Genomic DNA, 26,277 nt, shown 5'->3' with positions numbered 1-26,277 from the left:
TTTTGCACTTGGTCTTGCTAAACCTCATTAGGTTCTTGTGTTCCCATTTTTTGAGTGTGTCAGTGTCCCTCTGGAAGACATCACTCCCTATGTTCTGTCAACTGCATCACTCAGCTCTGTGTTATCAGCAAATTTGCTGAGGGTACACTTAATTCCACTATGTTGTTGATGCTGAAGAGCACTGACCCCTGAGGGACATCACTCCTGACTGGTGTCATGGTTTTGTGATTTTTTTGTTGTTGGTATTCCATGTCATAACATCATGTAAAGCACTGGCAGTTAAAAAGTTAATGTTCTGGTTCTGTGGACTGCTGATTCTGGGTGCTTGGTTCTCGGCAGGGGAGGGGAGGAGCTGCATTCCCCAGCGGTCTTTGTGTCTGGAGGGGGTTGATGAAGCCGCCTCGCAGACCGGGAGTTGCTTTTTTCGTTTGCTGTGAAGAAGCACGTGGTCCCCCTGCAGCTTGCAGAGTAAGACTTTGCCTTTGGACTCTCTCACTTTGTTTGATTTGTTGGCCTCAATTCTGATATCGTATTTAGTAAATCAATGTTTCTCCTCAGACTGTTGCCGCTGTTTTGTTTTAAACCCGTCTACTATTCCCCTCCTCTTCCCCTTTTTCCCTTTTTCTTCCAGGGTGTGGGTCCGCGGGTCCCCTGCCGCATTAGTCACGGGACCGGTCGGGGCCAGCCTGTAAACTGCCGACACTTTTTTCTCCTTTCATTTCTTTCTTCCGGGCCAGTGGGCCCGTGGGCCTGCTGTCCCCCTGTCACGGACACAGATCCATACGTAACTCTGTGACAACTGGCCTCCACCTTGATATATAGCCATTGGCAACAACCCTGTGGCTGTGACCTTCCAACCAATTCCTTATCCACCTAACACTCCAGCCTTCAAATCTCTCTCTCTCCAATTCAGAGATAAGGATATGGTGTAGGACTGTGTCAAAGACCTTTCAGAAGTCCTGGCAGACAATGTCCATTGCCCTTCCTTTGTCCACTACCGATGCTGTCACTCCATCACAGAAGGCCACCCGATTGGTCAGATGCGTTCTGCTACTGGTGAAATCCATGAGAAAGCCATGCTGGCTGTCTCAAACCACCTCTTCATCTCCCACGTGCCTTAAAATCTCTTCCAGGAGGACCTGCTCAATGATCTTCCCAGGCAGAGAGAATGAGACTCAACAGACTTTAGTTCCCCAGGTCCTCATTTCTCCCTTTCTTGAATATGGTATTGATGTTTCCCTTCTTCCAGTCACTGTAGACTTCTCCTCACAGCCACAATTTTTCAAATAGCAGAAATTTTCAAATATTTTCAGATATTCTCTTCAAAGAAACTTTCATGCACTATTAAGCCTTTCCACCCTTCTTAAGTTCAAACTTCTTACTGCTTCAAATTATTTCTGTAACACAATAATTCACACCCACAGACGAACAACCCTATTTGCCACTGTGAGCTGACTCCCTGAATTCTATAATAAACTTTTTCTCTGCAAGGGGAGTTTCTCAAGGAAACACTAACAAAATGTACCAGAACCTTCTAATCTCTTTTCCTCTTTTTTTTTTTCTCTCTATCCAGATTGTCTTTTTTTTCCTTTTACATCCTTTTTTTTCCTCTTTTCCTTCTTCAACCCTTCCACTTGCCTTACCAGCATTCCCTGAATGAGAGATGATACTCTTTTCCCAGTAAGAGTCTTTTTTCCCCCCTCAATCCCTTCATATCCCTAGGGGTCTAACAATAAATATTGCCCTTTGTATTTTAAATACTTCACAGAACCACATTTCTGTTCTTACAGATTTGGCAGGCTTTGCCTTCTTGACATCACAATAACTGGAACATCTTAGCAGCACTAAGCTAAGGAACAACTTGTATTTGTTTTGGCACTCACAGTAGGGATAAAAGGTGAATTTATATTTTATCCTGTATTATGCTTACACAAGTATAGCGTGTGGACAGGATATTCAGGAGTTTAACACAGAGCCAAAAACAGGAATTACTACACCTTTTTGGGTTGTAAAAGGAGCCATCAGCACTGTTAAGGCTGTAAGCAGATGAGTAGTCCAAACTTCTTAGGTAGTTTAATACTTCATTTGACATACGATGTAGATGTTGTGCTGACTAATCAAAGCAGAATGCAGGCTGCCTTGCATAAGCAAAGCATGTCATATTCTCATCTACAGTTGTTTATGTTCTTGATTGAAGGGATGTTATGAAAAACTGTTTATTCAACGTTTATGCAAAGTATTGGGAGATCTGGGCAGCTGGAAATCCAGAACTCTACTAGCTGAAACTGTTGCTCACTTATCAGTAACTTGAAAGGGAAACTTTCCTGATAAATTATCAGGGACATACCAATTACAAGACGAGAAGTAAACTGTATTCCTGGATTATTGTAGCCAGTTCTCATGGCCACCCTTAAGAGACTGACAAACTTCAGAAGAACAGAAATACAGAAAAAATCTTATACTATGCTTGAAATGAAGTAAAGATTGGTAATTTACTAGAAGCTGAATGAACAAAACCTAAATCCAACTTGCTTTTCATGCCTGGTGTCACAGAATCAGAGAACAGTTTGGGTTGGAAGTCATCTTAAAGGTACCAACCCCCCTGCTGTTGCCACCCACTAGATTAGGTTGCCCAGGGCCCCATCCAGGCTGGCTTTGAACACCTCCAGGAATGGGGCATCAACAACTTATCCAGGCAGCCTCATAGTAAAGAACTGCTTCCTAATGCCTAATCTAAATCTCCCCTCTTCCAGTTTAAAGCCATTGCCCTTTGCTTGTCCCATCACAGCACTCCTTGAGTCCCTCCCCATTCTTACTGTAGGTAAGTACCCCTGATACTGGAAGACTGCTATATAGTCTTCCCAGAACCTTCTCTTCTCCAGGCAGAACAAGCTCAGCTCCGCCAGTCTTCCTTCATAACAGACATTCTCCAGCCCTCTGATCATCTGTGTAGCCCTCCTCTGAACCCACTCCAACAGCTCCACACTCTCCTTGTGCTCAGAGCCCCAGACCTGGAGGCAGTACTGCAGATAGGGCCTCAAAAGCAGAGATGGACAATCACCTCCCGTATCTTGCTGGCCACCCCTCCTCTGGTGCAGCCCAGGACATTGTTTGCTTTAGAACAAATTACTGTGTGTAACCTGTGTAACAGACCTACAGAAAATACAACTGGAAAAAACAGCCAGACATCATCTGATCTATTCCCATTCTTCAGAGTCAGATCAACTAATTCCTTCTTGATTCTCAACTCTGTCTACTGGATTTCACAGAAGACTGGCTATTTAATTTTTTCTGTCTGTAAGTGTGAAGAATAGGTTATTCCCTACCTTTTTATTATACTCCTTTACCTATCCATCCAAGGACCACTATACTTCGCTAGCTCTCTAGATTAAATAAAACTGTTTCTTTCAATCAAGCCTTACAGACTGCTGATTGTTTCCCGTTAGCCCAGGTCTTGCACAGCAGTCTGAGGTTTTACCAAAGCTAAGCTGAAAGGATTACTTCTTGTGGTTTTCTTTTAGCTTTGTATCTCTTACTATATCTGTATTTTTCTATCATAATGCATTGATGAATCATGATCAACCAGCTCCAGATAATTTTCTTCAAAACTGGAATGCCTGGCCTTTGAATAATACAATTTCCATTCCTCCCATCATCTCCCATCCCTTCTCGATTAAACATTTCTAAATACAAGAATTACATATTAAAAATATGGGGAAAACAAAGCTGTTAATTTTAACTTAAGAATAAAACTAACACAAGGATAAAAACTGTGGTTCAGGGACTACAAGACTGTAAGGGACTGCGGGACTGTAAGAAGGTAGAAGAAAATATTTTTCTTACGTATTAAGAAAATCACCTATTAAATGCATGATGCCAAAGTAATCACTGATTTACAGAAAAACATGTAGCGTATGTCAATATTTGGCAAACCATGAATACAGAAACATACAGAATTTACTGGCTCAAACCACTTATGACTAACCAGCATAGTGGGTGCTGGTTTAGAGCTCAAAACTACACAACTTAAAATGGAGAAATACAAATTTTATTTTAAGCTAATTTGTACCTTAGTATATAACTTGATCAAAGTTAAAATCTCTGCGGCTCTTATTTCCTCTCTATTCTTGGAAATAGGGTAAATCCACACTTCAGGACAGTGCTTCTGAGCACAAAGGAGGCAGATTTGGTAAATTTGTTGGCACAAATTAAACTGAATATAATTCAATCTACATTTTAATGTAATTTGGTCACTAAGTGGTACAGCTGCTATTCTAAGTATTATTATGGACCTTTGCTCTTAAATGACTGGCTTTATGAGTTCCTCAAGTAGCTCAAATAGCTTCAAATGAAGTGCTAAGGTGGTGGCTGCTTTGTTCAGCCTCCTTGTGACTCAACAGCAAATCGAAAAAGTCCAGGTTATTTTATCCCAAAACAGCTATTCCATTTTCTGCCTCAAAGCCTCATTGACTACTAAGTGACTGTTTCGTTACCATTTTTTCTTCCACAAAAGCTAACTCTTATCATTACATAGGTCATTTTCAGCTCCATATGTCTTAGGTTTCCCCAATACAAGAAGAAAATAGAACTTTCAATGAGCGCTCAAAGTTATACAGCAAAAGAGACTATACATTATTTCCATCCTCTAAATGTACTTCTCCCGTAGCTCTCCTCTGTAACTTCTGATAAAAAAGGGCTTAATGTTGAGGAGCTATCTGTTTAGCAACGCCATGGGAGCTCTATGCAGACTCTTAACAATGTTTTCCCAAACTTTGTAGATTATTCAAGAAACACTGCTTGCTGATTTTAGTCTTACTTTTGTACATATTTTCAAAAGTTTCTCTGAGTTGAATCTGAAGAAAGATTCAATCAGCAAACACATCCTCTTCTAAAGTTCTCACATGAAGGCACTCAGCATTTTATTTCAGAGTCAAGTATTTCATTTGGGAAGATTTCAAATTCACCTCATTCTCTCAGTAACAATTAAACATGGGATTACTGGTCTCTGACACTCATGGCGACAGAGAACCAGAAGAGGTTTCTTGTGTCACAATCTTTGGCACCCATACAGCAACAATATTGTATATTTTTCTTCAGCTCTATTTTAAAAGCAGTTATTTGCTTTTAACTAATAATACCAGAAGAACACATCTCTAGAATACTTCTCTAAAATCAATCACAGTGAGGAATCTTTTGAGAAAATGTATGGGTATGTACATGTGTATATTTGTATCACACATCTGTTTCATGTCATGACTTCTTGTCACCAATGTTACTCTTAAAAGTTTACTCTAAGTCCTGCACCTGATTTTCATGCGTATTCTGCAATATTCAGTTTTAATAAATGTCCTGACTGCTATGGCACAGAGAGGTTATAGAACAAACTCTACATTAGTGATCCAACACAGAGTAGATTACAGAAACTACCTATTTGACAAAAAAAAAACCCTCTAAGCAGCGAAGTTTGATTGCCTTATGATAATGTACCTTTCCCTGCCTTTAGAAATGTAACAGGAAAAACCACAAAGCATACCTGCAGTGGAGATAATCTAGCTCACTGTAGATTTACTAGCCACCCCTGTAAGAACTCCACACTGCCTCTTTCGTTTTCAAGACAATGTGCTGCCTATCTGATGCAAAGCAGAGTCCAACTCTAAGAACATAACTATAAAAAACTAAGGTTTCTTTACATGTAGATAACTAGGGAACAGTAAGTATCTGCAGCAGGATATTTTGTGTGCGTGTGTGACAATTAACACAGGAGACTGGTGTGAAGAACTCCTTCAAAGCATGTTTTCTCTGAGGCGCCAAGTGAGACCACGAATATTGTGCAATTTACATTTTCAGCCAATTATTTCTGCACTGATTTAAGCTTGTTTTCTCTTCTAAAAATATTAAATCAACAATCTTAAATCAGACTCAGGAATTTAAAGAGACCTATTTTGAGGGCTTGGCAGGAGCACCATTGGTGGCAATATTCAGACAGCTTCCTGCCTGTAGCCAATATGAGACTATATTAGGAATATAAATTTACTTAGGTATTTACATGTATATACATATGTAATATAACATAGACACATTTCAGCAGTTCTCTCAGGTTTGTTCATACACTGTATGACATAAATGCTAAGTAACTGCAAAAGTTAATAAAATTCATTTAATACTTTCAATGAAAGTGCTTCCTCCTCGCATTTCAGTATGCAGATATCACAAGGAATTCCTGAAGACACCACTGTATGCCAAATCAGATAATCTTTAATAACTTCCTTATGAAACACGTACAACTTGTCAGTAAATCATGTCATTAAAAAGTGAATATGATTTGCCATTTTCTTGCATTTCTAGGGAAGTTTTCCAGCATGTTTTTAAACTTAATTACCTCTATATTAAGGAGAACTTCAAGTTATCAATAACTCCAAACTTAATTACCTCTATATTAAGGAGAACTTCAAGTTATCAATACCTCCAAACTATTTATGCCACAGCAGGTCACTTTGAAAGTAATGCCTCCGATTTATTTCCACAGAAACTACAATAAAGCTCAATCACAGTATTTGATAGAGCAAATTCTTGTCTACAAAACATGTTTTTCAAAACAGTCACCACCACTAGCTATGCATTTTCACCAGCCATTAAGAAGAGCCTGCATGCTGAGCTTGTTAAAATCTGTACAGCTATCCGGAACGTGGGTTGTCCTTCACTTCACTGTTGCCACCACTGAAACGCACCACCCACCGTCTCACTGCGCTCACATCCACTCTTTGGTCTCTATAAACACTCATTAAGCAGCGACGAATGTCAGTGAGCACCATTTTTTCCTGCATGGAGGACTGCAATGACACATTTTTGCTTCATCCACACTTCCATGTCAGACACCATTTTGTCAGGCTGCCCCTCTGCTGCTCTCTGTCACATGGAAACAACACGTAAGTGAATACTGGTGGGAAGGTTCAACTTATACTGCCGAATCATCAACATCCACCTCTGACACCATGGACCAACATCATAAAATAGGAGGCATTACTTTTGGAGCAGCCCTTGTACAGAAAAAATCTAGAACAAGCAGACCTGTTTTGCTGTTTGTTTTTTTTTTTTTTTTCCCATTAATTTTAACCTCAGATCATTTCAGAAGTTTTCATCATAATGGAATAACTGATGCTGAAAGTAGATAAGTGGGAGATGTTACAGAGAATGCTCGCGGGCATAATAATTACTGTCTCCCCATTGAAAGAATGTGCATTCATACAAATGAAATTTATGATTCATTGTTCTTCCATTTAATGGTAACTTTAATACAGAGTTCATTTATACATTATCCATTTTTCTAAGCCTTTACTCTGAATCCTCCTTTTTAATTAGCAAATCATTAATTTAATGAAGCTCTAATTTATCTTGTCAGTGTTTAAGAAGCTAGACTACGGGATGAAGAGTTATACTATTAGTTATACTACGTCTCTGAAAAGATTAATGAAAAGTAGTTATTTCTGTAAGCAGTTCTACACTGAACATAAAGAAAAAGTCAGTTTTATTGAAATGAAACCTGAGCAAAATTTAAAAAAAAAATACCAAACTCAAAGTGACAACAAATGATCTATACAGGAAAACAAGGACTATATCATTTTGAAAATAAATTGTTAAAAAAAAATTCTAATTTCAGTTGAACTTGTTCTCCTCAGCTCTTCTGCATGACACTTTCCCTTGACAAAAATAATGAATCAAAACAGCAAACAGCAGTTAGTTTAACAGAACAGCATGTATTATATATCCTATATCACTTTCAGACTGAAAAATGAAAACAACGACTACATAAATAAGAGACGAGTATAATTTTAATATTTGGTCACAAATCTGAAAAGCCCCTCTGCAGGGAAGATTTATGCAACCTGCCTAAAGCTCTGCTTCCTCCTAAAACCACCATGTGGTGATGTCAGATTGTTTTGATAATATTATGACCTGTAACTTTTGAGCTTCTGAGTGTTCAATGATCTAGTTCTTTCATAAAATCCTTCTTTCTTTGGTTGCTGATTAGTCAGAGACCTAAAACAAGAAACTGTTACAAATGCCTCAGATTGCAATAGTGACGTGAGAAACAGTGCTTCTCACTGTGGTAAGTGCTTTTCTCCAAACAGCTCATGCATTTTGTATGAAAATTAGCACATAGACTCAGACGCCAAAGCAAGCTGTAGTAACTATGTCATGAATCTACAGTACCTCTCCTGTACTAGTTTTTCCTTCTAGCAGCAATCTGTTCCTGTAATCTCAGCTTAACTAAGGACCACTGGGAGAAATCAGATTTTCACTCCAGCAAAGAATTGAATTCCTTTGATAATTTACATAGGCAAGTAATTTTCAAGCACCTGGCTAGAAACACATAATTTTTTTACAGAATAATACATAGACACCATACTTCAAACTGCCTTAGCTGCCACAGCAATTATCTGATATGTCAGGGTTGACAGGTACAGCTGAATGTCATGACCTTCAGTGCTATCTTCAAGAGGCGTTCATATTCCCGATGAACTGCTCCTAGTCATCTTTCAGCTGCTGGATGAAGATGACTTCACAAATTGTGACCAACAGTGTGTGCTTCCAAGAAAAACACCTGTCACAAAGAACGTGATGCATTAAAAGGGACATACCTGACTGAGGTCATATGGAGTTGTGACAGTGCAATAAAGAGCTCAACTGACACTATGCTTTAGACAAATGGAAAATGGGTGTCTAAAACAGCCCAGAAAGAGGCTGAAATGAAACTTGTTCAGGGAAATTAGGAGATTAGTAAACTAGTCTACTATGTACATTTAGCTCAAAGACAAGAACACCTGTACAGAAAGGGCAAGAGGGAAGACAAGAAAGACTTGGTAGGGTAGAAACAATGGGGAGAAGGCTTTATGTCAGATACGTAAATCTCCAGGTCTAATTCACCATGAGCTAGGAGAGTCTGAGGCAAAAACTTCATACTAACAAAGAAAGATCCAGTGTTCCAAGATTCAGTGATGAGCAGGAATGTTCCATGGACAGCGCATTCTATACCAATCAACAGCCTGCCTCCACACGTACCAACAGCTCGGCTCTCCTGATGGAAGCAATGACTAAAGGGTAGTGTCATTCAGACTGAATGGGAAGTGACACTTTGCCAGAATGTATGGAAATCTCATTTGCCATGCCAGCCTGTAAGAGGCCCAACTGCTTTTCTAGGTATCTGAAATGTTCTTTGGTGGAATTAGCCAGAGCACACTGAGTGAATTGAATGAACTTTGTTTCCACTTTAATGTCTGAACTTTTGAGTTATTTTAAGGTACGAAATCAGCGAAGAGATAATTACAAGGATTATTACTTTTTTCCCATTTGCTTACTTTTGTTTTTTAAGACAGAAGGGAACACAGTAACTACTGAAACAGCTTTAGATTGCTTAAACAATCTGGAGATTCCTCTCCAGTGGATGGCAAATTTTTTTCTTGTCTATTCTAATAGCTTCCTATCATTCCTTTTGCGCTCTGTCCTGCTGCTCTCCTCTCCCTTTCCTTCAGGCTTTCTTCTAACCTTTTACCACATTCCACCTCTCTCATTTTACAGACCTGCTCAGTATTTCTCTTCTTAAAAAACTCTCTCCTCCTTAATCTAGAACTTTTTTTTTGTTGTTGTTGCCTCAAACTCATCAAGTACAGTGCTTTCAGTCACTATCTGAAGGCCTCATTCTCCATTTCTGAAGTCCAGATCTTTTACACTTCACCAAATTTTCCAAAAAGCTGTTTCTGAACAAAACTCAGAATGTGATTCCATCATCAGTCTTGTTCACTTATTCTTTTGGCCATACTCCCAAAATATTACAGTCTTTTTTTATTTACTGCTTCCACAGTGCTTCTCATTTTTCTGTTCACAGTGCTTTCTCCTTCTTCTGTATCTTTAGGAAGTCTCAAACCAAAACAATTTAACTGATATAAAAAATCCTCTAGCTGACAATACTCCTCCTATGTTTTGCTCCAAATCCATTTATCTTGTCCCACTGAAAAATATGAGTTGAAATAATTCAGAAACAACTGTAAATTCAAAGTGAGCTTCACAGAAATGAGATGCAAAAAATGAAGTGCAAAGCATTTCTTTCATTAAGTTTGTACCCAATTCAATGCTATACATGAAAAGAATGTTTTAAGACCATTTTATCTTCAAAGTTTGACCTGAATCTAATTTTAAAAGGTAAAAGGCTCAAAAAGTTTGATGAGACAACATTTAAAGACCAAGAAAATATTAATTAAAACTCTTTTTTTTGCATTTGTTTCAAGCAATTCAGACTTTTTTTTTTTTTTTAATTCTCACTAGGCTGATATATAAATTACTCAAACAGCTCTTGGAAGCTATACAAAGCAGGAAGCATTGAAAAGTGAGAGTTCATAAGCCATTTATGGGATTTTAGCAAAACATTTCATATGTTTGAAACAATTTTTTTAAGGTGCCATGCCAACACAATCAAGGAAAATTTGCCTGGCATCCTAATGGAGATGCTGTCAGTTTGAAAGGTCGCTATCTGAAATAAAGAATTTTGTATTTAAAGTGTTATTTGAAACTTTTATTTGATGCCAAAATAACATTAAATAAAGGCAACTGGAAGTACACCACTACTTCTCTTTGACTGAGAAGAACAGCCAACGCTTTTAAGTAAGGAAAATGACTACACTGGCTTCTGATTAATTATTGTTTTGTTATGCTTACTGAACTGAGTTACAGCTTCTTTGAAAACAATTTCCAAAATATACAATTATGAATAAAATCACAATGGTCATGTTTTAGTAATAATTCACATCTACTCTAAGAATAACTGCCATAATTTTTTCTCTTATAATGTATTTGCATATTATATACTTAGACATCAGTTTCTTTAGACTACCATTTCAAGCTGGTACAATGGTCGTGGCACAAAGAGTCAGTGTAGTGTGGTAGGCATAAACAAGAAAGTAGGAACCCAGAAACATTTCACATATTTGTAACAGACGTGGACACTAGCATCTCAGAAATACTAGCTCTCATACATATAGATTACAGCCATACGATATGCACTAATAGTATAAATGTCACAGGAAGGATTAGGGTAGAGTCAAATGTTAGATATGTCTCCTAACTGGCAAGACACACTAACCCAAATACCATACACTCTGGCCACAGGAATTGTGATTTTGTAATTTCTACGGTAAGCTTCTCTCATATCCAGACAGAGAAAACAGCATAGTAGGGCTGTAAGTTTAGGCAGCGAAACAGTCATTTATCAACGGAGTTCTTCCCTTTTCCTAGCTCATAACTCATTAATCAAGAAGTAATCATCTTCTAATGCCACTTTGTTAAAACTCGTGGGAACAACTGAGCCCTGAAAGGCAGCATGAACCCCTAGTGTCACTGCAGAGCAAGAACAGAATATCCACAGCAGCACATAGGCTTGGAGTGCAGAACCTGCATTCTCCTTCCATGGACAGTAACAAATGACCCTGAAAATATAAAATGAAAAATTTGAAATTGAAGGCATTAAAACTTCATTTTTAAATTAACACTTATTTCTCTCTACCTATGTGTACTTAGTAAAGGGTACAGAATACATTAGTTGAAGTACGATCGAATTGGATTCTGCTTTTTACGTGTAAAAAGAAGAAACAACCCTCATAAAGCAGAGAAAAGCACATAAAAACTGCATCTTGTTTCTGGTGCTGACTAACTAATTTTATGCTAAAAAATGCCAGAAGCAACACATGACCTTTATAACATTTTGACTATGTTTACTCTAGTAAACTGAAAAGAACCAGGGAACGGGCCCAATTATTGGCATCCGTCATCCTTACACAACAATCAATTACCAGCACAGCTCCAGCCCTGACCCAGCCACCCATGCCCTGGCACACAGCTCCACAGCTGCTCTTCATTGAGGGTGCAAACATGGCCACTACAGGGCACAAGGATGCAAGATGTGTCTCACCACTTTGTCCTCAACCCACACAACAGCACCTGGTCTATTTTAGCCTAGATAACTCCTCTGAGCCTTGGTAAATCCACATTGTTAGTGTTAGAAAAGGTAAAGGAGAAGGCTTAAGTAGGGAGAAGATAAGGCTGAAATGCATCTTACATAGTAGACATCCTTCAGGCTTTAGCAGGACACAAGATCATCAGTAGTGGCAATCTGGATTTGTAATCTAGCTTAGTCTGGTCAAATTATCATCTGTGTTGAGAACAACAAAGGCCCAATGATAACAAGATGAATATTGTTATCTGAGAAAACAGTAGCAACGGCGGCCAATTTGTATCAGTCTGCCTCTTCTGCTGGCTTAACCTCAAAATGAAAGGCTAAGAAGCTTACAGGCCTAAATCCTTTTATCAAACTAAGCACGCTCTCTTTCTTTACCCTTTCACCCTTACCTCTGCCAGTCATCAAGCATACGGGTATCTTACATGATGTTAGGTAAGACTGAGCAGCACTTCTTGCAGCATTAATACAGGTCTGGCACAACTGTTTCTATTTGTAACATGTATGAACTACTCAGCTATCTGTTGTTACAAGCTTTTGAAAAACAGGCCTGCTAAAGAAACTGCCCATGACAGCTTTTACATTTGCCAGGCGTGTTTTTCACAGTCTCAGAAATAACCACATTATTATTTATAATTTGCAACATATGCACATTTCCTAGAAGCTTCTATTCATTCCACACAGTTTCTGAGTTGTGCACGTGTAACATACACACAGTCCGTAACATGGAAGCCTGCCAGGGCCCCCTTGTGCAGCAGTTGTATATAGCATCGACTCAGCTCTCTGCTATAGCAAGAAGCACCGCGATCCTCAGGATACTTCACTGTTCATTCATGTTGCCCCTTCCTACACTCATTCCCCTAAAGCACTGGGAGTAATGGTCTGTAAACCACCACCACAGTCTATTAGACAGACAGCTACGCACTTTTCTCCTTCAGATCACTGGACAGAAAATGACGGTTTGTAATGAAAAGCTGAAAGCTCTGTTTCCCACAATCCTCTTGTATGATTTACAACAGTCATGGTAATTTAATGCTGGCAACCACAGACCAGAATGCTTCACTACTATTGTTTTAGTAGCACAATCAAATTACACATTCTGGGCTTTTACAATCATCTTGTTACATACATATGTTATCACTTCGTAAGTAGTAATACTACCAGACGGAATAGTTCAGCAGGGAATCATAACAGAAACAGTATTCTGACTGTAACTCCCATATCTGACCATCAGTGAGAAGTCCTTTATCATAACACATGCTTAATGCAGAAACAGATTTTTAGAAATTTTTATAGCAGTCTATTCTTTCCTTTTTCAGTTTTGGAACTGAAATGAAGGAAGGTCATTCTTTAAAAATAAACATTAAAAATTCCTGAACACCAAGATAATTGCATGGATGTTTAAGTAATCCCTAAGGCCTTTACAACTTCAATTAATGCCCTAAGCTACAAAGACACCTATTGCAGAAGTTAGTAAAAGCTAGCTACATTCTTCTTTCATAAGTTAGGTTTGTCAATTATGGAAGGAGTCCTTTGCATGCATGTGTGATGAATTAGACAAAACTAGAAAAGAGCTCTTTTCTTACATTCACTTTTGTGGAGAGATTTGTCACATTAGTAAGTTAATTTCACATATGACTAACAGGCAGCTGTGAAGTATACAGAACATCATGATAAACACCACTTGACTTCTGTGCACTGTGTTATTACAGCAAGAGGGAAGAAGAGGAAAGCTTTCTTTATACAAAACCTCGAGATAAAAGATGAATCACACCAAGTGGGCAGCCTAGTTGCATTTACTGTGTAAAGTAACTAAGAAAAGAGAAGAAAAAAGAACAAGGTTTTGTGGCATTTTTACTAAAAATCTGGACACCAATGGGTAGCGAACAAAGTTAATAGTTCAGTGAAATCGTATCTATGCAAGGAGAATCCTAAAATGAAATGACAATACCAGTAGATATTAGCTGTGTTCACATTCTGTTCTGCACTGCTTTGGATGGAAAATGAGCTCGATGTTATATCTAGATCCTCCCTCACTGCTTAAGTCTTAGCTTCACAATCACATTAGTCCTACTATCATTCTGATGCTGGAGAGATACCAACTTCTCAAAGGCACGCTTGCTACTTGTTTACTCCGGGCTGGAGATTTCAACCTGCCATTTGTAAGGCTTGTTCTTGTTAATCTCACATTAGGTCTGCCTAAGGTTTTAAGATGACAGTGCAAGATCACCAATCTGTTCAAAACGGTAGTTTTGCAGAAGTATGTCTTGCAGTAAAACTGGGATTTTGGAAGCAGTATCACTATTAGCTACCACTGAAATGCAGTTGCAATTGTAATTCTTAAATAATTCCCTTCTAATTAAAAGCCTTCAAGCACAGAAGACCAGTTGCCCTGCAGACATGGGACAGTACTAACACGCCTCCCCAGTGCTAATGGCAGAGTGAACAGAGAAAGAACAACAGCATTCTAGTGGTGTGAAGTAATATCTGCCCTTGCTTGTGCTTGTGACTGCCATATACAAAACCAGAGGAACTGAACAGAAACAGAAAAGGAGCTAGCTTAAAGGGCCAATAAAATAATCACATACATTAGTGAGGCGTACGTGAGGCCTAACACATCTGTAGCTGAATAACAAGAACAGGAACAAGATTATACATGAGGTTAAGGACAAATACTGATAGCAGTCAGGGAACTCAACAGGCTGAACCAAAAGCTACAGTAAATAATAAAACTATTTCAAATACCCTCAGCAGAGAGGTCAGGTCAGGAAATGAAATAACGCTGCTTCCAAGCAATGAGCAGGTGATTTATTAACAAATGAGATGTTTGATAGAGATAAAGGCTCTCTCTTTCCAACTTGTTAAAAGGATGGCAAGAAAAGGTCCAGAAAAATAATGGAAAAGTGGTAAGATACGGTGTAAAGAAATTAAAGTTAGTAATGAATTTAAAGTTCATCCATTGTTAAGTACCTATAACCCAGAGTTACAAAGACCTGTGAGCTAGTGCCACCACCCTTACAGCACTCACAGTCCCTCCTGACCCTCTGCAGCAACCCAGGACTCCCACTCGCCCTGCCCAGGCTCCCACGTCAGCCCTACGGCCATCAGCCCCAGTGAGGACACAGCAGGGCCTGGCTCCAGCTCCCCACAGCTCAGCCCTGCCTGGACACGGCCCTTTGGGATGGGCCTGTGTCCCATCACGTCCCCAGGGAGGTGCCCACTCCTGAGACTACGCTTCAGGATTATTCCTAACAGTTTTATGACTCCTTTGTCTTTCCCATTGGTAATGTGGGGCCTCATTCAAACCATGAGAACCAGCAAAAAGGCCTCATAGATCATCAGTGGCTCCAGACTGGGCACTAACAGAAAAAAATCCTACAGCTTATTCAACAAAATTCAAAAGTTTGTCATTAACATGTGTCAAAAGACATAGAATATTTACAAACCAATGAATGCTGAAAGCCAGCTATGTTTTCCTATAATAAGAGAATCCATTAATCTGAAGAGAATAAGAACTTCAACAGCATTTACGAAACAGTAACCTGTGAGGACAATAAAGATAAGAGAAACCCTTTCTCATCCCTCCAACTACCATATAAAGGTCAACTCACCCTTGTGCAATACGATGCTTATTTACCATTGGAAAAACCCTAACTGACAGTTGTACAAGCTATAGTTTGTACATGCTAATGTGTTTTTAGCGTCTTATATTTCACTAATAGGAACATCCCTGAATTGTACCTCAGACTGCCCCTTAGTTTTTCTTTGCTTACACGGATTGCCACAAAACATCAGATCATATGAATCCTGTTATTGTGCTGATCCTGTGAAACACACAGAAGAGTGTCCTGCTCATCAAAGAAAAACAAAATGAAAAAGAAATAAAACAAAAAAACCAACACCAACTTTAAATGATTGCATCTGATGTAAAGTGATGCCCCAGACTTCAAAAGCTATTTCTGGAGATGGCCTTCCCAGATCATCCTAACTCATGTGTGCAGTTTTAAATGCACACAAAATAATTTCAACAATATGATGCACCAGCACAATATTTATACTAAATTACAAACCACCTAGGATTTGTCAAAAATAAAATGCTCTTGTAGCTTTCAAAGCATCAACAGATACTGAACATGGTTTTAACTTTACTCGAAACCTGAAAGCGTTGTGGCTAAGCTATAGGATAAATGTGGTATGACTAGACCTGTACTCACTTGAGTTTATAATGGAGAAAAACATCATCATACAAACATGTGTGGCTTTGCTACCACAGTCTTCAGTTGAAGTGTGAAGGAATGAAAACAATTTCACTCAATTTCTTTGAAGTTTAAATATTTAAATACTTAAGCAATTTACATGAATGTCAAGTTTAAATAAACAAAGTCAATATGGGAAAAGAACAATGCTTCTGTTCAAAAAAAGATAATGATGAAGGTAAGCTTTGACTTTTCTTAACAAAAGATGAACATACATCTCACACTTCTGCTTCAGAAAAGAAATGTCAAGATAGTCACTTGGCCATGGATGTATATGGCTTTTCTTTTCCTTGTAACAAATGCTTTTAAAATCTAATAAAACCAGACAAGTACAAATTGCAAATCAGGAAGCTATGAGAATGAACAAGTAATAAAATAGATTTAAAACAGTCCTTGCTGCTTATTCATCAAGCTACTTTCTTTTCACAAAGGATACCTTGGAACATATCTCAATATTCATAGATCCTTGCAATACAGAAATAAATGGCGTATTGTGCATATTAACTAACTTTGACCAGTTTTACTGGAGCAATATTGAGTCTTACAACACAAGTAGTGCAACAGGCCTCAAGCTAATTTTTGAGTCCTTGAACTCGGTAGTCCTAAACAACACTTTTGGTTTGCTTCTACCCTTACTGAAAAAGAAATAAATGAAAACGCACAAAAAAGTTTTAAACTTTAACCAGTTCTAAGCTCATTGCTCATGTCAGCCCCTCTGATAAACAATCTGTTCTCAAAAAAGTAAAACAAAAAATGGGGACAGTTTTGAACCTGTTAGCTTAGCACATCTTCTTTCCCAGATTAAACTGACCCTAAATTTAATCCTCACATTACTGAGAAGCCTGTCATTCCTAATCAATTATTTTTTTTTTCATTCAAGCAATGGTGGCTATGCAATATACCTTAAAATGAACAGTCTAGCAGAATGTCGGCTACAAAGCTGTATGAGAAAAGGTTTATGTTGCAGTCAGACTCTATTTATATTGGTATATAATTACCTGGAGCCATAACTATGGGAAGACTGCAAAAAGCTACAGAAAATGGAAACATCTATAAATGCTGGCACAAAACAAAAAAGATATCTGCTGGACAACACAATTTTGTCTAATGGTACTTAAAACTGAACAATACAGTGATATGATTTTTCAACAAATTAAATGAAAACACAATAATTATGGCAAGGCCATTAAAAACTTTTTTTAAAAAATTCTCACCGTTTTATTCCCAAAAGGACTACAGCACCAGAAGGTATTAAATATCATTGTCAGTTCACAGAATCACAGAATGGCCTGGGTTGAAAAGGACCTCAAAGATCATCGAGTTTCAACCCCCCTGCTGAGTGCAGGGTTGCCAACCACTAGACCAGGCTGCCCAGAGCCACGTCCAGCCTGGCCTTGAACGCCTCCAGGGACAGGGACGCATCCACAGCCTGCTTCGGCAACCTGTTCCAGCGCATCACCATCCTCTGAGTGAAAAAATTCCTCCTAATATCCAACCCAAATCTCCCCCGTCTCAGTTTAAAACCATTCCCCCTTGTCCTATCACTATCCACCCTCGTAAACAATCATTCCCCCGCCTATTTATACACTCCCTTCAAGTATTGGAAGGCCACAGTGAGGTATACCCGGAGCCTTCTCTTCTCCAAGCTAAACAAGCCCAGTTCCCTCAACCTTTCTTCATAGGAGAGGTGCTCCAGCCCCCTGATCATCTTAGTTGCCCTCCTCTGAACACATTCCAAAAGCTCTGTGTCTTTCCTGTACTGAAAGCCCCAGGCCTGGACTCAGTACTGCAGATGGGGCCCCACAAGAGCCAAGTAGAGGGGGACAATCACCTCCCTCTCCCTGCTGGCCACTCCTAATGCAGCCCAGAACATAGTTGGCCTTCCAGGCTGCCAGCGCACACTGCTGGCTCATGTCCAGCTTCTCATCTGCCAGGACCCCCAAGGCCTTCTCCGCAGGGCTGCTCTCAAGGAGTTCTTCCCCCAGTCTGTATAAATACCTGGGATTGCCCCAGCTCAAGTGCAGCACCTTGCATTTGGCCTTGTTGAACCTCATTAGGTTCACATGGGCCCACTTCTCCAGCCTGTTCAGGTCCTTCTGGATGGCTTCCCTTCCCTCTAGTGTATCAACTGCACCGCTCACCTTGGTGTTATCTGCAAACTTGCTGAGGGTGCACTCAATGCCATCATCTATGTCTTTGATAAAGATGTTGAAGAGCACCGGTCCCAAGACTGAGACTTGGGGGACACCACTCGTGACTGGCCTCCACCCTGACATAGAACCACTTATCACAACCCTTTGGCTGTGTCCAGCCAACCAGTTCTTAATCCACTGAACAGTCCATCCTTCAAATCCATACCTCTCCAATTTAGAGAGAAGGATGTGGTGAGGGACCATGTCAAAGGCTTTGCAGAAGTCCAGGTAGATGATATCCACCGATGTCATCACTCCATCATAGAAGGCCACCAGATTGATCAGGCAAGATCTGCCCTTGGTGAAGCCATTCTGGCTGTCTCAGATCACCTCTTTGTCACGTATGTGTCTTGGCATGTCTTCTAGGAGGATCTGCTCCACGACCTTCCTAGGCACAGAGGTGAGGCTCACCGGCCTGTAGTTCCCTGGGTCTTCCTTTCTCCCTTTCTTAAAAATGGGACAGCCATGATTTTTCAAATATGATGGAGAGTGGCTCGGCAACCACATTAGCCATCTCTCTCAGAATCCTGGGATGGATATCATCTGGCCCCATGGACTTCCATAAATTCAGTTTCGTGAGGAGGTCTCGGACTTGTTCCACTGTTACAGAAGGACGGAATCCACTCCTCCCACCCACACCTAAAGGTTCAGGGTCCTGGCAGACATGAGGAGTCTGACCACCAGTGAAGACCGAGGCAAAGCACTTACTGAGCACCTCAGCTTTTTCCATCTATGAGGAAGCCAATTAATTAGTTAATACAATGTTGAAAAAAATGTAAAGACATCAAGCAATAGAGTTTGAGACATGTTCATATATCTCCAATAGTTGATGCTTACAGTAATTAAAGTTCACTGTAACTTTGGGTACTGAACAAAATATTAACGATCCTGTTACAATGAGAAAAATGACTACTCACTTTCACTATTTCACTACAGCTTAACAAAAGAATATAACGTGCAGCAGACATTGCAGAGAACCATACAGAATTCATACCCACATTTGCTTTGAGTAAATAGCACTTTAAAAACCTATTTACATAACAGAGCTGTAACACACCTCCTCTAAGGACCTGACTCGGAGGGCTCAGGAACCAATTATTTTCACCCTGGAGCTCAGCACTGGGCACATTAGGTTTGAAGAAGAGAAATCTCCCATCTGTAGGCACCAGAGACAAGTCATGGTATTCTCATCTCACAAGGCAGGCAAGAGACACACATGTTACCTCAAAGTATACCATCATTGTTTGTAAATGGCAAATATTTTCAATGTATTTCTCTCTTGAGTAACTTTGAGTAATTTCACCAACCTCAGCAGAAACACAGGTCGTGTTAGTCAAAAGTATACCAGATATTTTACAGAAAAATATAAATTGTTCATAATAGCAGAAACTATATCCAACCCCAGTACTACAAGGCAGAGCAAATGAAATATGATCCCAAGAACAATATTTATAGTAACAAAAGTCACTTGTTTCTTGCTTGGGAAATTTTCTCTCTTGGAGGGTTATAGACTGAAAAGTAAACAATACAGACTAACAGTTCAGCATGGTTTTGAGAAAGTTTATTTGGGTATCAGGAGTGGCAAGCATATCATCACAAATTCATTTCAGACCCAAAATGTAATTTAGCCTTCAGTGATGTAGCTTGCTGACTATTCATAAGACTGAGCATCAGCTACTCTACAGACTAAATCTGCCTTGGTCAGTTGTATGATACCAAGTTATCACTCCATCTGCATCTCGTCCTTGTTGTACTGACATGTCTAGTCTGTCCTGCTTGGACCAAGTGTGCTGAGGCTTGCTGTTTCTGACTGCGTGCGAGGTACATAACACTGCAACTACAACAAATCAAATCACAATGCAAAGACCCTGAGGTTAAGTTTTTCTAAACTGTGCTGTCTAAGCTGTGCTTTGAAGGGGTCAGAGTGTACTGCTGTAATTCCAGATTAAAAAAAATAAAAAATCAATCAGCATGACCACAGAAAACATCCCTAGTTATAAAGGGCTATTAATTCAAACTCTTCTGCACAGGGTCTTCTGGGACTTGTCAGCAGAGACAGAGACGGAACACTGTGCACTGGAAGCAAATCATACGAGTGAGTGCAAATTTTACATTATGTTTCTGCACTAATAATGTTTAAGCAATCCTATCATTGCAACGAACTTTCAGCGAGGTTGAGATAATCTGTTATCCTATTGTTGAAGATCACTATCCCCTTATCTAGAAAATGAAGTCTGTTTTTCTATTAATGAAAAAAGTGGAAGACTGAAGCTCAGAGTCAAAGGGGCTCAAGATAAAGGAAAGGTCTAAGTTTCCATTGGCTTAAAAAGAACAGCATCAAGCTACAGTGTGTGTGAGCTGAGTTGGTCTTTTCTAATTCTTGTAAATCCATCGTATTTTTATTTAAATCAGACTATCAGGGATCCACAATCATCTTGGACAATATTTAACTAAAAATTAGAGTATGTAATATTGAGGTGAATGTCTCAAAATTGTTACGCATTGTATAGTTTTGGTGCATCTCTGAAGAGCCTCACTGAACAGCCTCACAACGAACAAACTTTTCACTCCACAAAATCATAGCCAGAAAGGACCATATTTGGGGTTTTGGAGGCTCAGGTTTCACATTCACAAAACTACTAGTGGTTTTCTAAAATGATACTTAAAATTACTGATTTGCTATTTCTAGCCCAAACCTTCAAAAACACCCTGCTGTTTATTCTTTACAGAGATCATGTTTTTCACATATTTTAAAAGCATATGAAAGGAGTTCTGCAGATGCGTAAATGATTATCCTCTGGTTTAATATCAACCACAGTTACTTTCAGGTGCATTCTGCTCCTTGAAAAATCTTACCTTTTCAAGATTACATTCAAACATCCTGGTATTTTAATGTAATCCTGGATTATATTAATGTAAATTTTGTTTTATTTAGAGAGTCCATTTAATGTAGGCCATCCTTATCTGAAAGTGAATTACTTGCCAGTTGCCAGTCTTCAAAGTTTGCTGCTTACATCAAATTACCTGTTAATTTACATTTCAAAAGAGCTAAACAAAGAGAAAAGCCACTTCTTTTTAAACTGAGAATTGTTCTTTAAGAATGGGTCTTCAGCACGGATACACTCAAGGCTTTCATATTTCGTGTGTATCTTTTGCAAAACCTGAAACTGCTTAGCAAAAGCAAGAGAGTTACCATCATACAATAGACGGTGGTCTTGTGAAGATGAGCAAGAAATACACAGTTTCTTACTGCTCCATCCCCCAAATCACTTAGCATCAAAATTCCATAGCTGCACAGACCAACAGGGTACAGTGACACTTCCTCCCTCAAGGACAGCACCAGCACCATGTGCCAGAGCAGACATCGAGAGTGAATCAACTTCCATAGCATACACTGGATAAGAAAGAATCCTAGAAAATTTTCTTCCTAGTTTTCCAAGGAGATTTGATAGGTATGCTCCCAAAACCTGTTTCCAACTATTTTCTCTCTGTAAGCTCAAGTCTGCAGAACACAACTCACACTTAAGGCAGCTCTTACATTTTAAGGAGCAGCCTGTTAAGTTCAATGTAAATATAAGTTTCTGAACAAATGCTATGCAAGTCTCTCTTCTATTATTATTAACTGCTACATATCCATATAAGCAATTATAGACCCCAAAGCTCACATACTGAATTCCTGGAACATTAAAGCCAAACACAGAAATGTTATCTGTGCTATTTCAATGTTATTTTATCCTTAATGTATGTTGGACCACCAGAAATCAAAGGAAGCTGCAATGTATTTACAAACTCTTGGGTCCAGCTATGATCTATAATTCTATATATAAATATTGCCCAATGACACAGTGCTGATAGTCCAAAATTGAAGTGATGTAAGAACTATGTATTCCAATCTGAACGCATTACTGCATTGAGTCCTAAAACTAGAGAACATCACCAAAGCAAGTACACAATTCAAAGAGTGCTGTTGTTGTTAAATATGAGGTTGAATAATAAAAGCAGACCTTGATAAATGTGAATTGTAACATTTAGGGATTAATTATATTACTAAGGCACATTTTCTAGTGGTTTGATACTACCAGAAGCCAATTATACAATATAATAAGGATAAGAAAAGAAGAAAAGCCTTGGCTGATGTCACTATTGGGAAGCTATTAGAAACAGCAGATTAGCATAACTATGAAATTGTCGTATAACATTACAAAACTGCAGGTAATCATTAAAGTTTCTAAGTTACTTCCACTAAAGAAAGGGAACTTCTTGGGTCACAACTGCACTCTTTACGAGCCCTGTGCAAATACTTCTTAAAAGTATACCTAAGTATGCTGTGGTATTATAGAAAAATATGTTTGGGCTGCAGGATACCAGAGACTGATGCAGAACGAATCTGGGCAGGATTTTACAAACTTGTAATTTTTAACTTGATCAACAGTAATAGTGCAGCTGAGATCAAGGGCACTGCCTCTGAATTGCAAAAAATATGGTGAAAATGACATGAAATTTGGTATTAGATGAAAATGCCCAGGCGATCCCTAGATGAAATAACAGAAGCCAAGTCCCTATTTTTAAGGAAATAATGCCCTCATTAATCTTACTGTAACACTAGTTACATGAGAGCAAGGTACCTCAGTCACCTAGATGATGATGTAGCAAACCTTACACAACACTGATCAACCACAGCCAACCCCCAGGGCCAGGTTAGGGCAAAATACTTGAGAAGCCAAATTATAGGTCATGGAATAGGAAAAAAAATTTTTTTTCTTGAAGACGAATTCAACAATTTTGTTGGGTCCAGGTATCACATGGATTAAATTCTCAGAATAAGCCTTCGAAAATCAATGTAAAAGAATCCTGAATAAAGGCAGCGCTACACAAAGGATTAGTGAGAACATTAGGCCAACTGTACTTCTGTTACTTAGCTACTAATTATAGTCCCCTGTTTCCATACTATGACATTGTTGATCCGGTGAGAACAGCAGGTACAAATCAGCATTGCCAGCGCCACCCCAATCTCCCTCCCAGATTCTTCCCAAAAATCGAATCACAGGTGACAGACAATTCAGAAAAGTTTTGGAGAGAAAAGAATCTCAGTATTAAACGGAGCGCATTGTCAAATAGACACCTCTGGCCCACTGCAAGAAAGGACTCTTGTCATTGCACAGCATGTCACCATCTGCAAAAGTTTTGACAGTGTCTCCAGGCTTTCTCACTGATAGTCACTTTCTTAACTAATTGAGACAGGCACCCTAAAAAATTGGCACAGAAGTGTAGCATAACATTTGCTTAGTAAAATAAATCAAAATTAAAATGCTTTTTCCTCCTGTTCTAACCAGATCTCTAGCTGAGACAATCCTGTTCAACATCTGTGGCCAGTCTGGCCTTTGCATATACAGATGCAATGTGTGTATGTATGTTCCTCTCATCCATTACCGGGTCTCTCACAGTGATTGCTGCTTTTCACTCCAGATACCACGCACATGTCCCGGTCTTGACCACTTGCTGAAGTCATACTGATCTCTATACTGACGGGCAAAGGAGGAGTAAAAGGACCAGTACCACACCTCACAGCTGGACTGGTTCTACGTCAAACTCCGCAGTGCCTGACAATGCTCCTGGGCACACTTGCGAGCAACACCATTTTAACAGTGGTTAAGAGAGTCATTCTGCAACAGTTGGTCTCAGTGCCAGGGAACACTCCCAGGCACACTCCATTTACCAACACACTGAGCTTTCCAGACATGCCTCCAGGCAGCCATTTCTACCCACTGAAGATGGTGGCAGCAGAGGGACAATGCAGTGCCTGGCTGTGATGCGGAAGCAGACGACTGCAGCCACGCATCTCTCCCACTCACCTTGAGGCTCCCATGCAGAAGATACAGAAACGAAGATGAAGAGTTAGTGCTCAGAGAAGGTACTTGTTGGATATACTCCTGGCCCATTATGATGTGGGTTTGCAGTAGGGGAGTGTGTGGCTGGCTGGCCCTGCTAAACATCAGCACAACCATAGGCTGTTGTCAAGAGGGGATCTTAACGAGGTGACACAATATGGAAATGACAAAAATCATTCTTAACACCTCAAGAAAAATGCAAGTTTCTACATCAGCTTTTAAAACTGTTCATCACACTTGTAACTGGGCCCTTTCAAGCAGAGATAAAGTCTCAAATGGAAACTATTTACCAAGATCAAAACCATAAAGGTCCATAACGGGACACTAAGAATCCATGAGAATCTGTAGAACTCAAAATGTTGAGAATGAAAAAAAAAAACAAACCACAGGCTTTTTAACAATTTATAAAATTAAAATAATGTTATAAAATATAAAATGTTATAAATATAAAAATAATTAAAATAATGTTATAAAAGTGTTATAGGTTGAAATTTGTACAAAATATTTTTCATTTTGTATTACATTTGAAGTATTTTTCCCAGAAAGGGTGTTTGTTTTTTTTCCATTAATCACATTTCTTACCAAAAGCTGGAACTAATATAGTACTCTGTAACAATAAAAAAGCAAGAAATGATTAATATTTGATACTACTTGCAGAGTTATGGCAAAACAAAAGAGTTGTGTAATTTGTTCTGTTCGTTTTATGACTGCCTACACCAGGACACAGCTTCTATACCTTACTTCACTAATGCTTAGTTCTTGATATAGGTGCTGCAGGCTGAATTGCTTTATTGCACTCCTTGTCCCTTAGAACATTTTCAATTGCATCCTCCCTCTACTCTTTGGATTAGTCGCAAGCAAAGTGTATGTTGAGCTCTAAATTTTCAACCACTCTAACCCTGTTTTCTTTTAAGGTCAAGGACTGGAAGATTCACATAAACCTGTAACAAAAGGTTCAGAGTACAACTGTCATGCCAAAATTAAGCAGGGATGCAGAGGGTGAATACGGGCACAAATAACCCATATCTAAAGGGACACGGTAAAATCAGAATCTAGTTCAATGAAAACTCTTGCTTGAACTTTGTTTCACTAATTTCCCAAATAAAATCTCCCATTCAATTTTAGAGCTATTCTATTTTTCCACAGCGTATTTTGCTCCCCTGTTGGTGTAATGCAGAGAAAACATTGCCAAGCATAATAAAACTAACACTAAAGCACAAACAGAAGCACAAAGCAAACAACACTAGACAATAAAGAAAGAATAACAATTACTTTGTAACTAAATCTTTACTAAGAATGAACAATTATTTTTTCAGTCATATATGAAATGAAAATAAGAAGTTTCCCTCTAAGAGCTTCTTACTTCCCAACAGATAAGTAATACAGTATTCAGAATCAAACAACCAAAATGTATGAGATAGAGGGAACAAGAAAACATGAGATGAATGTCACTGCAGGATGATATATGTCAAACATTATCCATTCTCTCATAATGGCAATCAAACCAGTATTCTGACTCTTAACAGAATGCTACAGGCAGGAAGTGTCAAAGCATGACTCCCACTGCTTCCGTATACAGCAGCAGATAACCAACATGGAGCTAAGACTCATGACTCAGTTTCCATACAGCACCATGCAAAGTACTAACAACCCTTAATGCAAGAGGGTAATGCTCCCCTCTAATGCATTAACATATTTTTCATTTGGAGAGAGAAATCTCAGTCTTGTAACTAAGCCCTATTCTTGGTACAGGCAGATGACCAAGAAATTAGTTTTTAAAGAACTGTTAATATGGAGAGTTCAGTAAGTCCTGCATCTCTATTTCTAGTCAATTATATGTCAACTGTGACAGAAAATTATGTTTATTTAATATTAAATAACAGTAATTTCTGGGGCCATAATCACATGTAAAATGAAATGTACTGAATGCTTTACAA

The 26,277-nt window shown here is 38.9% G+C and overlaps 1 protein-coding gene across 1 annotated transcript in view; it reads right to left on the bottom strand.

Annotated features, from left to right (window-relative positions):
- Window positions 1-26,277, bottom strand: part of GHR (growth hormone receptor) — a 140,703-nt gene that overhangs the window by 92,955 nt on the left and 21,471 nt on the right. The window lies entirely within an intron of this gene.

Source organism: Numida meleagris, chromosome Z (genome assembly GCF_002078875.1).
Source record: "Numida meleagris isolate 19003 breed g44 Domestic line chromosome Z, NumMel1.0, whole genome shotgun sequence".
NCBI classification, from domain to species: domain Eukaryota; kingdom Metazoa; phylum Chordata; class Aves; order Galliformes; family Numididae; genus Numida; species Numida meleagris.
Note: the sequence above shows the minus strand (reverse complement) of the source record. Positions and strands in the feature narration are given on the sequence as shown.